The 19,609-nt window shown below is 41.5% G+C and overlaps 1 protein-coding gene across 1 annotated transcript in view; it reads right to left on the bottom strand.

The window, feature by feature from the left end:
* CDH20 (cadherin 20) overlaps positions 1-19,074 on the bottom strand; it is a 179,000-nt gene extending 159,926 nt beyond the window's left edge. The window contains exon 1 of the mRNA XM_090039324.1: positions 18,843-19,074. The gene's annotated coding sequence lies outside the window, so the exon portion shown is untranslated. The remainder of the gene's footprint in view (positions 1-18,842) is intronic.
* Between the last annotated feature and the right edge of the window lie 535 nt (positions 19,075-19,609).

Raw genomic sequence — 19,609 nt, forward strand, 5'->3', positions numbered from 1 at the left:
AATAAATAGTAAAACCAGGAGGCAGAAGTTTAGCCTGGCCACTGTTACTCTTTTTGAAAAATGTCTTGTTAGCTTGACTTTTTTTCCAGACACCAAGTAGACATTTGTTAATGGCCCAGAGACGTGGACATATGTATTTCAAGGTGCATAATTCCTTGGGCAGTATTCAAACCACACTGTATGCACTCAGTAAAAAGTGGTAAATAAAGTACATGGGAAAAAATGTGAATGCAATTCCATTTTATAACACACATACCCTTGTCCTCCTACAGTCTGCACAGAATAGCACTTTTATAGTTTAATATTCTGGACAAGCTTCCCAGGCTGAAAACTTGCATAACAGTAGGACCATTAAGGTTCATTATCAAGAAACGATAAGAAACAAGTACTTATATCATGGTGGGAGGACTATGAAAAGAAACTAAGTATTTGGCAAAACACAAGAATTGCAGTGCAAAGACCTATCTTAACCTTAGGAGAGGTAAGGAGCCATAAGGTATAATTGTAAATACTAACACCCTTATCCAAATGAATCTGTGTGGAGAAAAGATGGGCTGTGTATCCCAAAATCTGGAGTTCCTAGCTCCACTGTCTCAGGTATTACAATGTTCTAGAGTCCCTTAATTCCAAGGGAAGGAGTTAAACTACCATGAATGATGACTACATTCGGAGAAAAATGGCCATTCAGGAGGGGGATTCAGTTATTTCTTATTTAGCATTTATTTTCTTTTAGGGTTTAGTCTCCCTCTTTTCCATCATGTCACAAATTACCCAGGCTCCCCAAGTTTATCTATGCATTGCCTTGAGCCAGTGCCCATTTGGTACACAGGAAGTGATTTGTGGGAATAATTTCAAACGCCTGGCTATTCTGCCACCCTTCTCTCCTCCCACCCCATCCCCCTCCCAAAATAAAACAAATCCACCTCTCTCTCTCTCTCTCTCTGTCTCACTCACACACACACACACACACCTCTCACCTGTCTATAGCTTCTCTCCAGCTATGGCATCTGAATACCTTCAGGGTCATTTTAAGACGAATTTAACAGTATATATTATTGTTAGAGTCTTTCAGTGTCTTAGTGCAGATTTAACAATGGAATTTCCATCTTGCAAGTAACTGAAATATTTATATTTGTTTTTGTTTTCAAGCAGACTGAAAACTGAAATTCTTCTTCAAATGATTTTCTATAAAAGTCCACTTAGAAATACCAAAATGTTCATTTAGATATTTTGAAAGTAAAATGAACACCTTGATAGTCCTAAGTTAGATCATTTTGAGTTAGTGACCTAAATCTCTGTGACTGCTCAGCCGCCATAGTGCTTTTCATGGGAGTTGTAATTCTGGGTCCTTCATGGCCATACTTACCCCATAGGTTCCTACTTCCTATCCAGACTACATGTCCCATGATATATGTGGCCACAGGGAACATGACTAGGAGCAATGGCCTCAATCTGCAGCAAGGTAAATTTAGGTTGGAAATTAGGAGGAACTTTGTGGGGGTACGATGCGGGTAGACAAGCACTGGAACTGGCTACTTAGAGAAATTGTGGAATTTCCATCCCTGGAAGTTTTCAAGAGCAGGTTAGACAAATGCTGGCTGGGTTGGTTTAGTCAGGAAGGATCCTATTTTGAACAGGGAGCTGGACTAGAGACACTGTGAGGTTCCTTTATGCCCTACTTTCCCATGATCCTGTATGATGGTCTGTTCCTGTAGCTGAGTTGTTTCACTAACTCAAGGAAGTCCAAAATCCTATCTCATATACAAAATTCCCATTACATTTCAATTTTCTGAGTGGAACATTCTGCCACAAACATTTTAACTTGTATGACTTTTCAATTTCCAACAGGAAAATAATTCGTTTTGTGACCAGCCCCAGACCCTTTTATTACACTGTGCTTTTGATGCCCCGTGAATGAAGACAAGTGAGGTGGAGGATGAGTAAGGAACCCCAGCCACAGAGCAGGCCTCAATAATTTCACTGAACTTTGGACAAAGATATACTGAAAAAAACCATTTCTGATGCTAACTTTTCACAGTGAAATTTAAAAAGTAGTTTTTGAAGTAATCTCTTTTTTTAAATGTGATTTCTAATGATGCATCTTTTTAATTTTGGGAACAAGAAACAGTTGGAAAATGCATGCTAGTCTCATTAAAATGACAGCACAGCTATTTCTGTAGAACCTACTGTAGGGGAGCCTCAATTCCAATGGGGCCTTCAGCGCAACTGCAATAGAAATAAACAAGGCTGGTTCTGGGTGATTTGAGTGGTCTAGGTCACACCCATTCATGGAGATGCATCAGTGGCTGTACTGCAGCTGGCAATGCCAGCAGCACAGCAGTTGCTTGTTTTGTGCCCTCACTCCCCTACAGTCGGCACTGGGGGGCTGGTGCCCCAGTTGCTCCCCACCACCACCTTTGTTACACTACTGGAAAGAAAAAAAAATGTAAAAAGAACAATAGCACTGGAAACAATGTAGCACAAACAGCCCCATCTTAAGAATTGTACTTACCTCATTCGAGTGGAATTCTGTGTTTATTCACACTGATGCATCTACACAAGACATTTACCTTGCAGTAGCCTAATTGCACTGGACAGTAGTGTGACAGTCAAAAACTGTGCTAATATGCTACTACAAGGTGTTACTAGGCTACTGCATGATAAGCATCACTAAAAACCCATTCACCAGCACTACTGCACATTAGTGTAAATTACTGTGCATTGAATTAGTCCTTGGTTAACCAAGTACTAAACGTAATGTGCAGTAACTAGAGTGCATTAATGAATGTGTAGACGCACCCACTGGCATATAATTAATAAGGTTGCACTAGTGCATTAGGCTAAGGACAGACATTCAGAAAGCCTGAGCCTGAATTATTCAATCTTTGCAGGTTAGTTTAACCTGGAGAGCTTGAACTGATTTGGAGGTGGACAGACTTTCACTTTTAAATCAAGAAATGCAGACACATGCATTTCTCAGGCTAGACTAGAAGCTGAAGGGTGCTAGAGCTTCCCTTCTGCAGTACTGAGCTGAGGTTGGGGGGAGGGGTATGGCCGGGCCCTGGCAGGATGCTGTGATTAGCAAGGGGTGTGCACAGTCCCAGGCTTTTCCCAGGTCGCTGCCCAAAGGGTGGGAGTGTTACCAGCCCCCAGGCCTCCAGCTAGCACTCTGAGACATTCCCTACTTCTTCATACTGTCTGCAGCAACCCTGACAGGCAAGGAGGCTGATAACACAGTTTATCAGCTCATCAAGAAAACAAAAGCTTCTCTCATTAGTTCAAGCTCTTCTTAAAAAGCTTTTCCCAAGGAAGGAATGAGGAACATTACCAGCTGACCTGTTGATTAGCTCCAAAAAGCCCTAAGCAGACACTATTCTGTTTGCCTTTTTCCCAGTGAAACTGGAGACACATACACAGAGACACTTCTTAGCATTAGCTAGCATGGGGGTAGCGTGACCATGACCACATGCCAGCTAGGGTCTGTGCTGTGAAAGAGGGAAGGGAGGGAATCCCTGCATGAGCAACGAGTGGTGAGGGGGGCAGGGGGAAGCCAGGCAGATGCTGCTGTGCTTGCAGTATCCATTTATTTCTCAGCCAGCTCTCACTGCTCTAGCTAGGAAGGAGAGGAGTGGGGCCAGCCCTGCTCTCTGGAGCAGACAGCCCAGCCCAGCCCAGGGCTGCAAGGTATCTGGGATGCTGAGTGACTTTGATTTAACTTACACCAGGAAGGGGTCTGGGACAGAAGTTCCATAAACCAGTTTGACACAAATCAGTTAAGTGTAATACTACATTCAACCAAGTTTATCTTAAACCAGTTTCAGCCATTTTGAAACTGGTTTATGTGCACTGAACTTATGTTCAGATTTTAACCAGTTTCTGATCACTTAAACTAGTTTATGTGTAACTTGTGTCCCTAGCCTAGAACGAAGAATAGTATAACAAACTGTTCTGCATTACCAATTTTTCCATCTTCCTTTCAGACATCAGAAACTGTTTATTTTCACAAACAAGTCACTGGACTGAATACAACAGTGTTGTCTTCTGAATCAGCAAATCATAAAGCTCGAAAACAGAAGGGGTATTATTAAAAAAAGGAAAAAGACTTATAAGGTCAGATCTGGCCCTCTTTAAATCTTGCAATTTTCACTGCAGTACTGCAATAAATGGATTTTTATGTATGTGTCCAAGACAGAATTTGGCTGCGGTATTTCTTTTCTACTGCTGAGATATCATCATTAAAAAAGCAATATTTTACGAAAGTCACATAAAATTGTACCAGTAATACAATCAGCTTTGTCTAGATTATTTTACACTATTCCTTCATGCTTGAAATTATATCCCCTGCTTTGTAGAATGTCTTAAAACTTAAAAATGTTATTTGAAATAAGATTTGACAGCACACTAAATAGTAAAAAACAAACTTCTCATTTTTCAAGCTTAGCAGGACTAGTTTTTTTCCATTCTTAGTATAAACACTCAACTTCTGAATACTCAAGCAAAATTTCTGAAAACTCTGCATTCATTTTGCTTGATGCAAGGGCCATCTTTTAAGTGTGCTCTTTCTCTACTCCTGAAATCAGAAAGCCATGAGGCCAATTCTCATATATAACACATATATGTTACAGAAGGGACCATCAGCAGCATGCTTGACATAGTTAACTGTCATCTTTCTAACATATTTTCAAATGTTTCCATTAAAGCAGAATCCTCTTTTCAATAATTTTAAATATATTTAAGGTTTTAAAATGTACTTTTTAGATCTTTAAAAATATACTAATATAGGATAGACCATGGAATACATGCTGGTTTGCATATATGGCAATGAACTGGGAATAAAGAGGCTGAATTCTGTATTTGGCTTTGCCATTGATCTGCTGCATGATGTGCCTTTGTTTCCTCTGCCTTTGTTTAGTCTGTCTTGTGTAGTTAGTAGAACAAATCAAAACTTTTACAACCTTTTGGACTGGGTTTTTCTTGTTGTGGATGAAGTGTGCTATTTAATATGCTTTCTGGAGACACATCAATTACCATGGAAGTTTCCAATGGCAAGGTTTCAACTCTGACCTCCAAGGTGGGCCTCCTGGAAACCTCTGGACCACAGAGAGCTGAATCAAAATTCTGACCAATTTCATGCAAAAGCAAGCAATTTGACAATTCTGTTGTGTGACAATGCTCCCAAAGTTTTTTTTCTTCCTAATGCAGGACAGAAACACCTTTGGAAACCTCCAAAGATGTGGCAATGCAGAATTGTGGTCCTTCCTCCAGTGCTAATATTGAGATTAAAATCTTTTTGATGATGGGTATGTTTTTTACTATATGCACGTGTATTTATACAGCCCCTATCAAAATAGAGACCTGGATCTCAGTTGGCACTGCTAATAAAATAAGTTCTGCTTTTGCTCAGTGTTTCCATTCTAGAAGCCTAGAACCAAAATACCTTAACACCCAGCTCCACATGTAGACAGGAAACAAAAGGACTCCCCCAGTTTCAGAAAGTTCAGATCCAAACCCAAATTTTGCAGCTTGGACACTCTCAACATGGATAAAAAACTTGATTAATTCCAAGATGCCATTTTCTAGACGTGCTGCCATCAGATAATATACAAATCCTCATGGGCTTCTGTATTTGTGGAAGGCAATAATAGAATCTGGTCTGTGGACTTGGCCATTCCCGGAAGTTTCCTCATTTTTTTAATCCTGGCTTAGTGTTTGCAGTACTCTTTGCTGGACACAGTGGGCACATCTACACAAAACACTTTACTGAGAAGTAGTGTAGTTTACTGCACAGTAAGTATGCGTATGCGTGTCTACATGTGCATATGCTTACTGCACAGTAAAACTTGCTAATCATAAGTAAATTTTCTACCTGCAAATGCAAGTAGCAAATTTACTCATGAATAGTGACTGCACAGTAGAGCTTGTGTAGACACCTGACTGGGATCAAATCTTATCCCGATTAGCCAGCCACCAGGGGATGGAAGATTGCTCCCTGCCCCTGGGAGCTACCTGCTGCTGGCGCAGGCTCTGCCCCCAAAGCCGGGGAAGCGACTATATCACCTTGCCCTGGCAGCAGGGAGCTCCAAGCTCCCTGCTCTGAGATCACAATTAGGGAGCATGGGCTGGGAGACCCTTATTTTCCAGCTGCCACTTCACCATTGCGATCGGGGAGCCGGAGATTGGGAGATACTGAGACAGAGGGGCTGGCACCGGGACATAAGGATCTCCTAGCCTGAGCCCTGTGACTGACCATGGAGCTCGGACTGGGAGAAAAGGATCTCCCAGCACCGTGGAAGTGGCGCTGGGAGATAAGGATCTCTGAGCACCGGCCCTACTGCTGGCTGCAGCTAGGAAGCCTGTTCCCTGCCCAGCTCCACACTCAAGGAGTTGAGCAGGGAACAAGTTCCCCAGCCTGTTCCCCACCCACCTCTATGCTTACAGAGCTGAGGGGAACAAGCTCTCCAGCCCCCACACCACAATCATGGAGTGGGCTGGATATTGACCTGATCAGGGGCAGGTCCCAGCCCCACGCCCCAATTGGGTGACCAAGGTGTGAAACTTGGAAAGAGCTGCAGGGTGGGGCATGTCCCAGCCCCCTGCCCCATCTGCCTGTGCGGCAGCTAGTAGTGAGTTCCTGGCTAGGTGGGGAATCACTGCCCAGCTGAGGGCTCACTGCTAGCTGCCCCACAGGCAGATCGGGGCAGGGGGCTGGGACTTGCCACTTCTCTGCAGCTCTTGCCAAGTCCCCTGCCCCAGTCAGGGAGCCGAGGCTAGGAACTCCCTGCTGCCAGGGCAGGGGGACATTGTCCCTGCCTCAGCACCAGGCAAGCCCCCGGGGGCAGGGAACAATGTCTCAGCCCTGGCTAGGGGTCAGCTGTCTTCAGACCCAGTGCTTTCTGCCAGCCTCTGAGCTAGCACCCAGGGGGAGCCTCAAGTTCCTCCTGGTGGTGGCAGGGGTCCATTAGGGTCACAGGAAGTGAGAACAGATTTGGGAGCAGGAAGTGGAAGCAAATCTGCTCCCATTTCACTGCATGTGTAGATTCCTGCCTGGGAGCATTTACTCGCAAGTAGTTTACTTGAAAGTAAACTGATCTTGGATCAAATGCATGTGTAGACATACCCAGTATAGCACAAATAATAATATAGTGTAACAGGAATCTTTCCTGATGCTCTTGATATATTTATATACCAGTTTTACCTTCATGATTTTCCTAGGCCCATCATTTTGTAAGACAAGAATACTGAGGCCATCCCTTGAAATTTGAAGCTACCCTATACATGTTAGAGGATGAGACTACCTAATATTGCAAAGGTTTGGTGTGTGACTCCTTCACTTGTTTTTATACATTTTAAGTGTTACTGGAAAACATTATACAGTGCGGTTATAAATAGAGTATACTTGTTACAAACTACAGTCTTAATTTTTTTTTAACAGTTTGCTTGTGTTCCCTCCATAAATTGTTTATTGGTCAATATGGCTGGAACTTTCCAATTTTCTGATGCCATCTTTGCCCGAAGGGCTTATTTCAGATTGTTTGAGTCTTCAAGAAAAAAAAAAGAAACTACTTCTTTATTTGATGAACTTGGAAGATATTTTCCAATTCCAAACATTCTAAATAAACAGCTTGATAATTATCCTATATTTCTTTGCCTCAATTGGATGTTTAGATACTCATCCTAGGACCATTACAAGACATGGCCTGAACTTAATTATTATAACTACTACAGTTAATACAAGCTATGGAGCTATGAACAAGGGGGTTCCTTTCAAATGGTGTCTTTGTATGCAATAAGGCAAAATTGGGGGGGGGACCTTTTCAATAAAATACTATTGCTCTAACTTATATTCTGTTTCACCCAATCTTCAGTGTTCTTCCTACAGTGCTAATATTGAGATATTCTTCAAGTAACAATCTGATGGTGTAAAATAGTGCCCTGATAAGTAAATATTTATGGTAACAAGTTTATCAAAGATTTCCAACGTGTCCAGGCAGGCTGTAAACACACAGAGCACCCAGACTCTTTCTCTAGTCAGGGATGATGTGGGGCGGGGGAGAATTCTCTTAGGTTTCCTGGAGCCTTGCAATGCAGGAGCTCTTTCAGCAAAGCAATTATCCAGCAAGTACCCTGCCTAAGTTGATGTTTTAAGTTAGAGGATGAATGGTTTGGTTCTTCCTTCCTGTGGTAGGACAATTTCTGAGGATGTTAAATGCAGAATTCTGGGCTACGACAAACTTCTAATGTGCACAGAAGCATAATGGTTGATGGAAGTCAAACAGTCCTTGACATTTGAAATATGCTTAGTTCACATAAATAAATTGCTTGAGACAGAAAAAAACAAGGTCTTTCAGAATAAAAATAGTTTTGGTCCATCAACTCTTTGAGGACAATCCTGTGCACAACTTAAAACAGAGACTTTTGAGGCTACAGAACAGGTTTGAATACCCAGTGGTCATTAAAATGAATGGGAACTGAGCGCCCGGATCCAATAGATAGCTCTGAAAATCTCGGCCATGTGCCTTTGGGGCAATCATATTAGTTTTAAAAGTTGGCTACTGCCAAGATATTAGAACTGAAGGATTAATATCTTATAAAAGAAACTAGTGCCACAAGAAAAAAAATAAATTGATCTAAAACAAATTTTAGTAGTATTCATTGACACATGAATAAACAAATAAACACTTATATTTTAGTTGCTTTTTGATATAATTACTGATGTTTCAAGTAAACTGAAAAGACATAATCGCTGCAAGAGTGCCAACAGATTTTAATATGGTTATGGATTTTTAGTTAAAATAAATACCCATCTATTATACATCATTATATTTGATTTATATTGCAATAGCATGCAGAAACCCCAGTCAGGGATCAGGGATCCATTTTATAAGGTGCTCTAAAGAGAGGCAGATCCAGTGGGGGACAATACAGTGGCACGGCTGCACACCCTTTCAACAGTGGAGCTTATGTACTGGTGGCTCTAGTTCCCCACAGCCACAAATGCCCTGGGCTCCAAGCTATGGGTGGAACCTGGGAATGGCAGGGAATATCCAGGGTACCAAATAGGAAATGAGTGAAGAAACAGCTGTCCCCAGCTGACCAGGGATGGGGGAAACCACAGACCACTTGTCCCTAGCTCCAGCTAGAGGCTGCTGGGGGTAGTTGCACAGGTTGCTGGGCTCAGCGGTAATGGGTTGGTTCCTGTTTCCTGTCCACTCCCCTGGGTTTCTGCTGCTACCTGAGAGCTCTAGCTGCCCAGAGTGACTACACATGGTGTCAGGCTGGGCTTGGGATGGCAGTGGCCTTGGTTGTCATACCTGCTGCAGGAACTCAGAAAGTCCCTGTCAGATGCTGCCACAGCACAATCTCCCCATGAGGTCAAGGGGGGAGGGAAAACAGCTGCCACTACTGTGGCACGAGTCACATCACTCTCATTTCCCTTTTCCAAATCATACATCTGCCTACATATTTATTACAGACAATCCCTCTCCCAAAAGGCTTACAATCTTGGCATCTTACGAGGGATAAATGAGTGAAGTAGAAAAGGGAGAGAAATTATGTTTGGTATCATCAACCCTCATTTAAACCATTGCACATCCATTGCCTAACTACGGTCAGGCTTTTTGTAAGCATTACCATGAGATATGTGTTAGCAGGAGGTCCTCTGGTTTATAGGGATGGGACACATGGCAGAAAGCTGGAAACCACATGAGGGGAAAATGGATTAAGAAGCAACAAAAGCTCACTGGATAGGAAGAGCAGAATCAAGAGTTCACAAATCAACTGCGTAGCATCTAGCAACATTTGTCTTTGAAATTTTGATATGCCATCACCCTCTCCAATCTTTTGGAATCTAGTGCCTGGTTTTTTATTCAATAATATACTATAGCTTGTATAAGTGTTCACATAACTACTCTTCATAAGTGCTGGCTATTTTGTGTCAAACTTTGCATTCAGAGGGCATGTCTACATGTGCAATTAATGTGACTGAATATACTCTGGCTCAATCTGAGACAGAGTAAACTAATCCCGACGTTACTGTCTACACATGTGTTCAAGTGCACAGTAGACTAATTTACTGCACTGCTGGATACCGCTTGTATCTGATGGGACTATCCAGCAGTGCAGTAAATTAGTCTACTGTGCCCTAATTGCTGCGCATGTGTAGACAGTAATGCTTTACTTGCAGCAAACCAGTCTGCTATGCAGCAAAGTGTCTCATGTAGACATGTCCACTTACAGTTGTATAAATCTGGTGCAGTTCTGTTAAGTTCAGAGTAATGCCTACGAATAGGCTGTATGTGATAGATGTAGCCATGGTTCAAGCTAGCATCTCAGCGTTTTGACTCCAAATTTGACTTTCCTGATAAATTTAGACAACATATTACAGTATCATGTCTCTACATGCCTTTTCCACACTTGAACTGTTATCTCAAACTCAACAATGCAAATATTAAATTTAACTTTCTTTTAAATTCCTTTAAATTCTAAGACTTGACTTGTCCCAGAGAACTCTGTAACATGAGTTACAGACTATGCCATTTAGACCACTTACTGTAAGTACAGACAGTCAAAAAGCCCAAGGCTGAAGTGATTCTATCTTTGCAGGTTAGCCTAAGATGCGAAGATTGAACTGATAAGCAAGTGAACAGACATTCATTTTCATTCCAGAAATGCAACCACATGCCTGCAGTGGTTCAGGCCAAAAGATGGGGAGTGCTAGAGCACAATTCCCTGCTTGGCTAGAACAGACATCTTGATCCAAGGCTAGCCCACCCACCCTGTGATGAGGGGAGGGTTTGCAGGAGAGGTATAAAGGTGGTGCTGGGGGACTATGAGTTAATTTGAATCTGGAGGGGATCTGGGACAATAAATAAGTTTAACCTCAGTCTGATACTACATCCATCCAGGTTTAAACCAGTTTCAGACATTTTCAAAGCAGTTTATGTGCAATGAACTTCTGTTGTGGTACAAATATGAACTGGTTTCCAGTCAGTCATATTGATTTATGTGTAACTTCTGTCCCTAGCCTTAAACTCTTCCCCAACTCTAAATTGCTCAACCTTCCTTCAAATATGTTTCACAGCCCAGTTCTCACCCCTCATGTCCACGTTCTCTCTAAACTCTATTGTTTTCATTTTAGCAGTCTGTCCTTTTCCTACTCACATCCTTACTACTAAAACACTAGTAATCCTCTCTCCCTGCCTCTCAAGCCCCTTTTTTTCTGGCCTTTCTCTGGCATCCTTGTGTTGATCCAGTCTACACAAAATAAGGTTGCCAAAATCATGGTCTTCTCTCACCACTCTTTCTTCTCTCTGAGATGACAGGTTTCTTCTTGTTCTCTACCAAGATAAAGCCCCTCCTCACACTAAATTGCCCATATATCTATTTCTATTTCCTTCTATCTCATCTTTTGCATTGCCTATACTTTTCCCAAGCTTCCTTCTGGGACTTGTTAAGTCCAAAGTATTAACCCCATCGTCATGCCCACTCGCATGTCCTTCCCGTGCATGTATTTTTGTCTCATTTATTCATTCATTCATTCAATTTATTTTACAAAACATGAAAATATTAGCTCACCAGGTCAACCACATGTATTAATGGAATGGTGAAGGGTGTTGAGATTTTAAAGAGATTGTAAACATTCTCAGGTGAATATTATGGGTAACATTTTCAAAGGCATTAAAGTGAGATAGGACATTCAAAAGTGAGTTTACATGCTTAGGGGTCATATTCTTTCTTAAAGCCAGTGGACTATAGATTCCTAAAGCATGTTTGAAAATGGGATGAAAAAAATACCTTTCCTAGAGAACAGCACTACGCATACAGAGAACACTCAATAAATAATAACTTAATGAGATGTCTATACTCTTACTTTACTTACTTTTGAAATTTGCCAAGAGATGATCTACTATTGCTGTTTTAATGTATATTACTTTATGATAGCGATTCTGAATTAAACCCACCCCGGCAAGGAAATTTATAGTTAAGCCTTTCACTCAGAGTCTTTAACTTGCCCAACTGTATCTAGGTTACATAGTGCACAGATCGCAAATATATACCATTAAATGCTAAAATACCTAGGTATACAGGAAAGGCTAATTATATATGTTATTTTTTACCTTTGAAAAGTTGCTGTAGCAAGTTTAAAGGAACCACACTCAACAATTTGGTCCCCTAGTGTTATATCAGCTTCAAAACTTTTAGAATCTTTTGGGCTTGCCTCAGGATTCTTAAGATTTATGTGTGCAAACCTTCTCGTGTTGTTGAGCACGCACTATATTAATCCCATGGATTAGCTATACAGGATCTAACGAACATAAATAAGATCTTTAATATAAACTATGATGCCCTTGACAGCAGAGGAAAACATAATCTATACAAAGACCCTCTTCAAAAACAATGTGTGCCCTCTGCTGGCCCTACAGCAGCAATTAATTCAGCAGCCTTCTTTCCAAACCTTTGGTGACAATAAGGATTAATTGTGTGTTAACAAGGAAATCAACCAAAGATACCTGGATGAGCACTATTAGACAAACAAGAAACTCGCTAAAATAATAACACAAGGAGAGAATCAGAAGGGAGAATGAACTTCAGAATCTAATCTTGTAGCCCTTAGGCCACTGGTATCCATCGTAACTTTGACCAGCGAAGAGCTGCAAGACTAGGGCCTATTTTTTTCAAGTTTATGAGAAACTATTGAAAACAAAGGAAGGAAAAAAAAGAGTTAAACCCATAGACATATATTATACAACATGCCTTTATCTTTAACATTTGATGTATTTCAATGTATTTCTTAGTCTCTGAACTGTATTTATGTTCTGTAAAAACAAAAAAACCCAGTTAAAATACATCTTATTGCATGTGTATGAAATGATCTTCTCATCCATAAAGCTATAACATGAAAACCTGTGTTTTTTCCTTCAGAGTAATCAAGGCTTATTATGTTAAGGGCCAGATGCAGAAAGATATGAAGGCACCTAAACTCTCACAGAAAAAAAGAGAGAGATTTCAATAGGAATTTAGGTGCCCAGATGAGAGTTTAGTATCTCATGGTTCTAGCCTTAGAGGTCTCTGCCAGTATACTGAAATGCTCTGTTGTATCAGTAAGAAATGGATAATTTTAAAAATGTATTAATAACATGAAAATGACTGTATACATATTTAAAATCCTTTTGTACAAGCAGGTGTTGTGCATGTATTCTAGACATTTTTACATTTCTGTTACTTTTTCTTAAGATACCTAAGGCACGATGACTAGTGACCTACAAAATATTATTTTTAAAACTGTTTCTGCAATGTGGGCACAAAAAGCATACACAATTAGAAAACGTATGCTTCTATTCCTCTTCTTTTAAAATTGCCAAATATATTTAAATGCCATTTATCTTAAAATAAATATATGCAGGCAAGGGAATTTTATATCAACTTTTAGCCTCACATAAGTTGTCACAGCAGTATTACAAACCTCTGGCAATTTTCTTTTTCAAGAAATGTAAATGATGACATATCATTAACCTGCGGCCTTACACCATTAAAATACAGAGATATGTTTTGCCTCCCTCCAGTTTGGCTTTCCTTAACTACAGTCAGTGCCTTAGAGGCAGTAGTGTCTAAATGGTACAAAGCATTCTACTACCACCAGTTTGAATCTTTGTCTATAAGAACAAGCATCACATTCTTGCTTGCTAATGCTCTGTGTATGTGCATGTTCAACTTCTCTTCATAAAACACATTCATGCGCTATTACTGTCTATAACAAGGTACAGTGCTGACATGACAGATTCATGTTCCCAGCTGTGACATAAGGGCTCTTTGACAATGCCATAGTGAAAGGCCTATTAAGAACACATGCACTGGACAATGCATCTGATGCAGTTAAATGCTATAAAAGATTTTCCAGGTGTTAATGAGCTGCATGGTTAGAATGAAAATGAGATATATCTGGGGAACTGGAAATTCTCAAGAAAAAGAACTCTGACTGTCAGAGAAATAGACAAGCAGTGCTTTATGTACATCACTGGCCAAACTCTGCACCTGACCTTATGAGGTGATGAGCAACCCTGACTATTCAGTAGAGAAACTGTTCATTCAGGATGGATTGCATGGGAAAAAATAGACATTAGTGTAATCATTCAAATTAATATATACTCTCAGTTTAGCTTTATTTGAAGAAATAGAACCCCCCCCAGCCATTCTATTTCATTTATTTGTATTTTTTGCTTTATTTATGCATTCTCTCTGATTGGATGATAGATTCAGTCTGAGCCAGTACAAATGGGTGCCTGTAATTCAATCCACAGTAAAGTGCTGCTATTTGTGGTTTAAACTTTGAACAGGGAGAAACAAAAGCGCCTCCCTATTTTGAAAGATCATTTAACTCTTTCAAACTAGCCTGAGGGATTTAGACACATATATCCCATTATGAATAGTGAAAGATGTGTATCAAAACTACAAAGACTACTTGGAAAATTTAAACTGCTTGTCTTAAAAGAGTATGGGTATACATTATTGTGTGTGTGTGTTTACACGTATGTATTTTTGTATTGTTAACCTAGCTAAAAAAAAAGTACATTTCTTAATCATGTCTATTTTATTTGTAGAGACAGTAGGAGATTTGAGAGCTGAAGTTTTGTTCTATCTACAAATGCCAGGTTCACTGTGGGAAGGCTGCAATGCAGATTTCTCCATGCTGTTGTGACCACAACCCGAGCGTTATTCTGACATACAATTTTGTCTAAGGAAAAAGAAGATATTTCAGTCTTCATGTTAATTCTTTGTTTTCCTTTGAGAAAAAGCTCCCAGTTATTGCCAGTGAACAATACTTACATAGACTGTCCTCTAGGAAATGAACTAAGACCATCCGCTTCATTTCCTTTAGTGGATAAATCTATACTTATTTTATCTTTTAGTTACAACCTAAGACCAAGTCCCTCCAGAGATTCCCTCATTTGAGTTAGTCTGAAGGACTAGGTTACCCGTATTTGATTTTAAAAGGCTAAATGAAGATTACAAGCCAACACAAATTCCATAGTACATTGGCACAGATTCTTCAAATGAAAGCCTTAAGGGTTAAAATTCTGCTGTCTTGCCAGGTGTTCTGTGCAAATGTTGCAATCGTACAATGTAGTATCTGACCGTTTAACCATATGTCAAACAAACTTTGCTATGACAACCAGATGTAGGCATTGCCATGGAATGAAATTATCATTTTATTAATTACCCTTTAATTAGTTGATACAGCAGAGAACATGCAGTAATTTAGTCATAATTGGCCTGACTTAGACTGAATACTTACAGGGATGGAATCTGTTTGTGAGACTACTTGTTATGAATAACAATTATGTCTGTGACAATGCAATTTTATTATGAAGATGTACCGTGCATTTCAAACAACTCTTACATACAAGACTATTCAGCATCTATCTACAACTAAATGACTAATGCTTTCCCTACATGAAACTGTATAAACTTCTACGTGTATTGGAATACATATAACTAAGCTAGAATGCTGTTTCGTAACTCTTGAAGGCATGCCTCCCACATCTTTTATTACATAAATCAGCATTCATTCTCTACGACTTTGCATTTATTACACATAGGAAGAACATATTATACCTCTTCCCAAAATGTGCTAGATTATTACTGATATTCACTCCTGTCTCCAAAAATGATTCTGGAACTGAACACAGCACTCATCTAAAGATGGACCAGAGGTGTGTTTATAAAATGTTCCCTGATGGAATATCAAAAGTTGTGAGGTTAGCAGTGCCTTTGATATTTTTCACTATGCTTTTTGACCTGATGATAGGGGCTAATTGAGTAGAATGTTCTTGGGTTTCTCAAACTGGACTGATCCAGACAGAACTAGCAATGTTGCCGTCCAGATGAGCAGTTTGCCTTGAAGATTTTTCTCTCAACATGGACTGCAGTTAAAGCAGAAATAAGTAATTTTTTTCTGTAGTACAGTATGTACCATTGTAGTGTGGCAATGCATCTTTGACAACTTAATTAGAACATCTATGAAGTACATTTTAACTCTGCCTCTTTCATATCCAATTATTTCTCTGGGGCAAATTTTGCACCGCTCATTCAGTCCTTCCTCAAAGAGCTGGAATAAAAACTGCCAAATTTTATTCAGTTATTTACAGTCCTAGAGCTTTAGCAGATATCTTGTTTTCTCCCACTTGCTTCCCACCACTGCAAAATCTCACAAAGAGTAACTCAAAAACTTAGGCAAACTCAGAAAATATAATAGTATCCTTTTAAAAGCTAAGAAATCTCTCTCATCTTGCCTTCCTGGCTGCTCTCCGATTCCCATATGTTTTATGATGAAGTTTATACTGACTGTGGTTCTGTTTAAATACTGTCCAATTCCAAATCTTCTTTTTTAATTTAGTAATGTACAATGGATACCATACAAACTCTATGCGCCAAATTTATCCCTGATGTAATTTCTTTGAAGATAGCAGAGTGATACCAAGGATTAATTACTTTCCTTTACAACCTCACACTTCAAATCATCCTGTTCCTTGCTCAAATGATTATAGACTTCTTCAAAAGCTTTCTTTAACACTGAATTCTTAAATAGATCACTACTATGGTTCCTGAGTATTATATTTCCTGTTATACATTACATTTTGATAAGAATTTATAACCAGTTTTCACCTACAGTGCCATCTTTTAGTAAATATCAGTAAGTTATCATGACTACCTTTAGCATTAGCAAACATGGGGTTTCCCGTTATGTCCTAAGAAACAGCTAACACAGTATATAGTAAGAGGTTAATTTAATCAGATTTCCATGAAAGTCATCACTGTGAGCAACTTATTTTGAACCAGGGCATAATTACAATGCTAGAAACTCAAAGCAGTTTACTGTTAAAATCTTGCATGCCTTTTTGAAAAGTGTTAGAGCAGCACAAAAGCTGGCACCATTAGCTTTCATCCCTGCTGAGCTGGCAATAAAGTGTACACATAAGAAAAATGCATTAATTGGTATTAGTCAATCTAGTTAAGATGCTCATTCTCCATGCATTTTCAGATTTTGTTTTCATAAAAAGGGAATTAAAAAAAAAATCTCATCACTTGATTGCATCCAGCACAAAACCAAGGACAATGACAACAAAGGCATACCCAGACTGCAATTTTACAGCGATGTTCTCTTTTTGAAAGCTAAGGACCCATGTGCTTTCCCTTGAAAGTACTGTAGAAGTGGGAAAAGTGATACATTTCGCCTGTTGCTGTTTTCTTTCTCTCTTTTTTTGGGGCTGGGAGACGAAGGGGGGGGGGACTGTGCACTAGTGATTACTGCACTTTAAGATCAGAATGAACAATTAACTGCCTAATTATTCCAGTCACACCAACCCACAATGAAATCTTTATTCAGTGTTTACAGCAATCTTTGGCAGAGACTGTCTTGCTGTTTTTAAACTAAGAAGAACTGCACCCTTTGGCTCCTCTCAGCATCAGCTGCCTTGGTTTCAGCACTGGGTGCCAATAATCAGCCTGCTTTTTTCTTTTTTTTTTCGTCCAAAGTGGCTATTTTTTTTTAAGGGTGAAAAGACCTATTCTCATCAACTCCCCATATAGTCTGGCTGATTTATGTTCCAACCACTGGGTCTCTTCCTTCCGTATCTTTTAAACATTTATTTTCTGTTACCTCAGTCCCTGCCCCCCCCCTTCCCTCCTCACCTCCTTTACCAACGCCAGGCAGAGCCCAATGAAAGCCCCAAGCAACTCTGCTGGATGGGAAGGCTGCTGCAGATCAGATACACAAGAAAGAAGGCAAAACTTCTTTCACAAGTAGCCAAGACAAAGTGAAAACAAATGGGGGAAGAACGAAGGGGGCAATATGTGTATGTATATATGTATGTGTATGTATGCATGATGCAATGCATATGTGTGCATATGTATATGTATGTGTATGTCTGTGCATATGGATGTGTATGTATGCATATGTATGTGTGTGTATGTATATGGGTAGGTGCATGTGTGTATGTATGAGTATGTATGCATATGAACATGTGTGTATGTGCATATATGTGCATATGTATATGTATTACATGGGTATGCATATGTGTGTGTATGTGTGTGCATGTGTATATGTATGTGTGTGCGCATGTAAGTGCATATGTGTGTATGTATGCATACATATGGATGTGTGTGTATACGTGTGTATATGTGTATATGTGTCTGCATGTGGGTATGTGTATGTGTGTGCGTGGGTGTATGTGCATGTGTATGCGTACGTGTACAGGGACATGAATCTATATGCATGTATGTGTGGCTGTGTGGAGGCATGCATATGTACAGATGTGTGTGTGTATGTATGTATGTACGTGTGTGTAGGTGTGCGTTTATATATGCCTGTGTATGTGTGCACAGACATGCATATATGTGTGTGCATACATGCGTGTGTGTGCATGCACGCATACGTACAGGTGTGTGCATGTATGTGCATAGGTGTGTGCATGTGTGTGTTTATATCTGTGTACGTGTGCACAGACGTGCATAGATGTGCGCACGTGTGTGGGCACGCATATGTCCGGATGTGTGTGTGCACCCGTGTGCCTATAAATCTGTGTACGTGCGCACAGACGTGCATGCATGCGCGTGTGTGTGTACGCACGCCTATGTCCGGATGCGTGTGTGTGCATGCACGTGTGTGCCTGGATGTGCGTGCACATGCGGGCGGACGCACCTGTGCGTGCCCGCGTGCCCGGGGCACTTCCTTGCGCTCAGGGCAGGGCAGGGCAGGGCAGGGCCCCGCCGCCCGCCCCGCCCCGCCCCGTCCCGCGCCCGCCCCGGCCGGGGCAGCCCCCCGGCGCCGGCCGTGCCGCCGTTACCTTGCAGGGTGGCCGGAGCTCCCCGGCGGCGGCTGCCCGTCCTCCGCGCTGGATGTGCCCCGCTCCGGCCGCCTTCGGGGCCCGCCCCGCCGAGAGGGCAGCGCCGCGCGCCTTCCTTCCCCGCCCTCGCCCTCGCCCTCCCGCCGGGCCCCTCTGCCCTCGGGCAGGCTCCGCCGGCGCCGGCTGGGAGCTGCTCCAGCTCCGGCTCCTCTCTAGTTTGTTGCAGGGACCGTCCTCCTCCTCCCTCGCTCCTTCCCTAGTGCAAGTGGCTGCCGCCTGCCTGTGCCACTGGTCCTCCTTCCCCTGCTCATGAATATTCTGACACAGAGGCGAAGTCAATGGAATTAGCCGATTGGTGCCGGGCATGGGCGCTCCTTGCCTTCTTCCTCAGGAGCCGGCTGCAAAGCCACCCCAGGAAAGCCCTGAGTGGCAGGGGGCACCCTCAAGCCATGCCCCCGGCTGGGGCTTGCCCGCACCAGCTGGCCCTGGCCAGGGGAGAAGCAGCTGGGGGCACTGGTTGGGCCATCTACCTGGGGCTGGCCCTGCCTAGAGCAGGGGCTGGGATGACATGACCTCCTGAGGATCCTTGTCATACTAGAAGCCTATGATGTGAAATGCTGTGGGACAGGATGATCCCTATCACACTAGATATCTAGAAATCCTTTGCAACAAGAGCTTCAGGAGATGCACCCTCCAGATGGGCCAGCTGCTGAAATGCTAGCCTGAAAATACACCTGGTGGGAGGGGGGCCAAGCTAATAGAAAGAC

This window comes from Crocodylus siamensis, chromosome 3 (assembly GCF_052110815.1).
Source record: "Crocodylus siamensis isolate JL-2025a chromosome 3, ASM5211081v1, whole genome shotgun sequence".
In the NCBI taxonomy this organism is placed as follows: domain Eukaryota; kingdom Metazoa; phylum Chordata; order Crocodylia; family Crocodylidae; genus Crocodylus; species Crocodylus siamensis.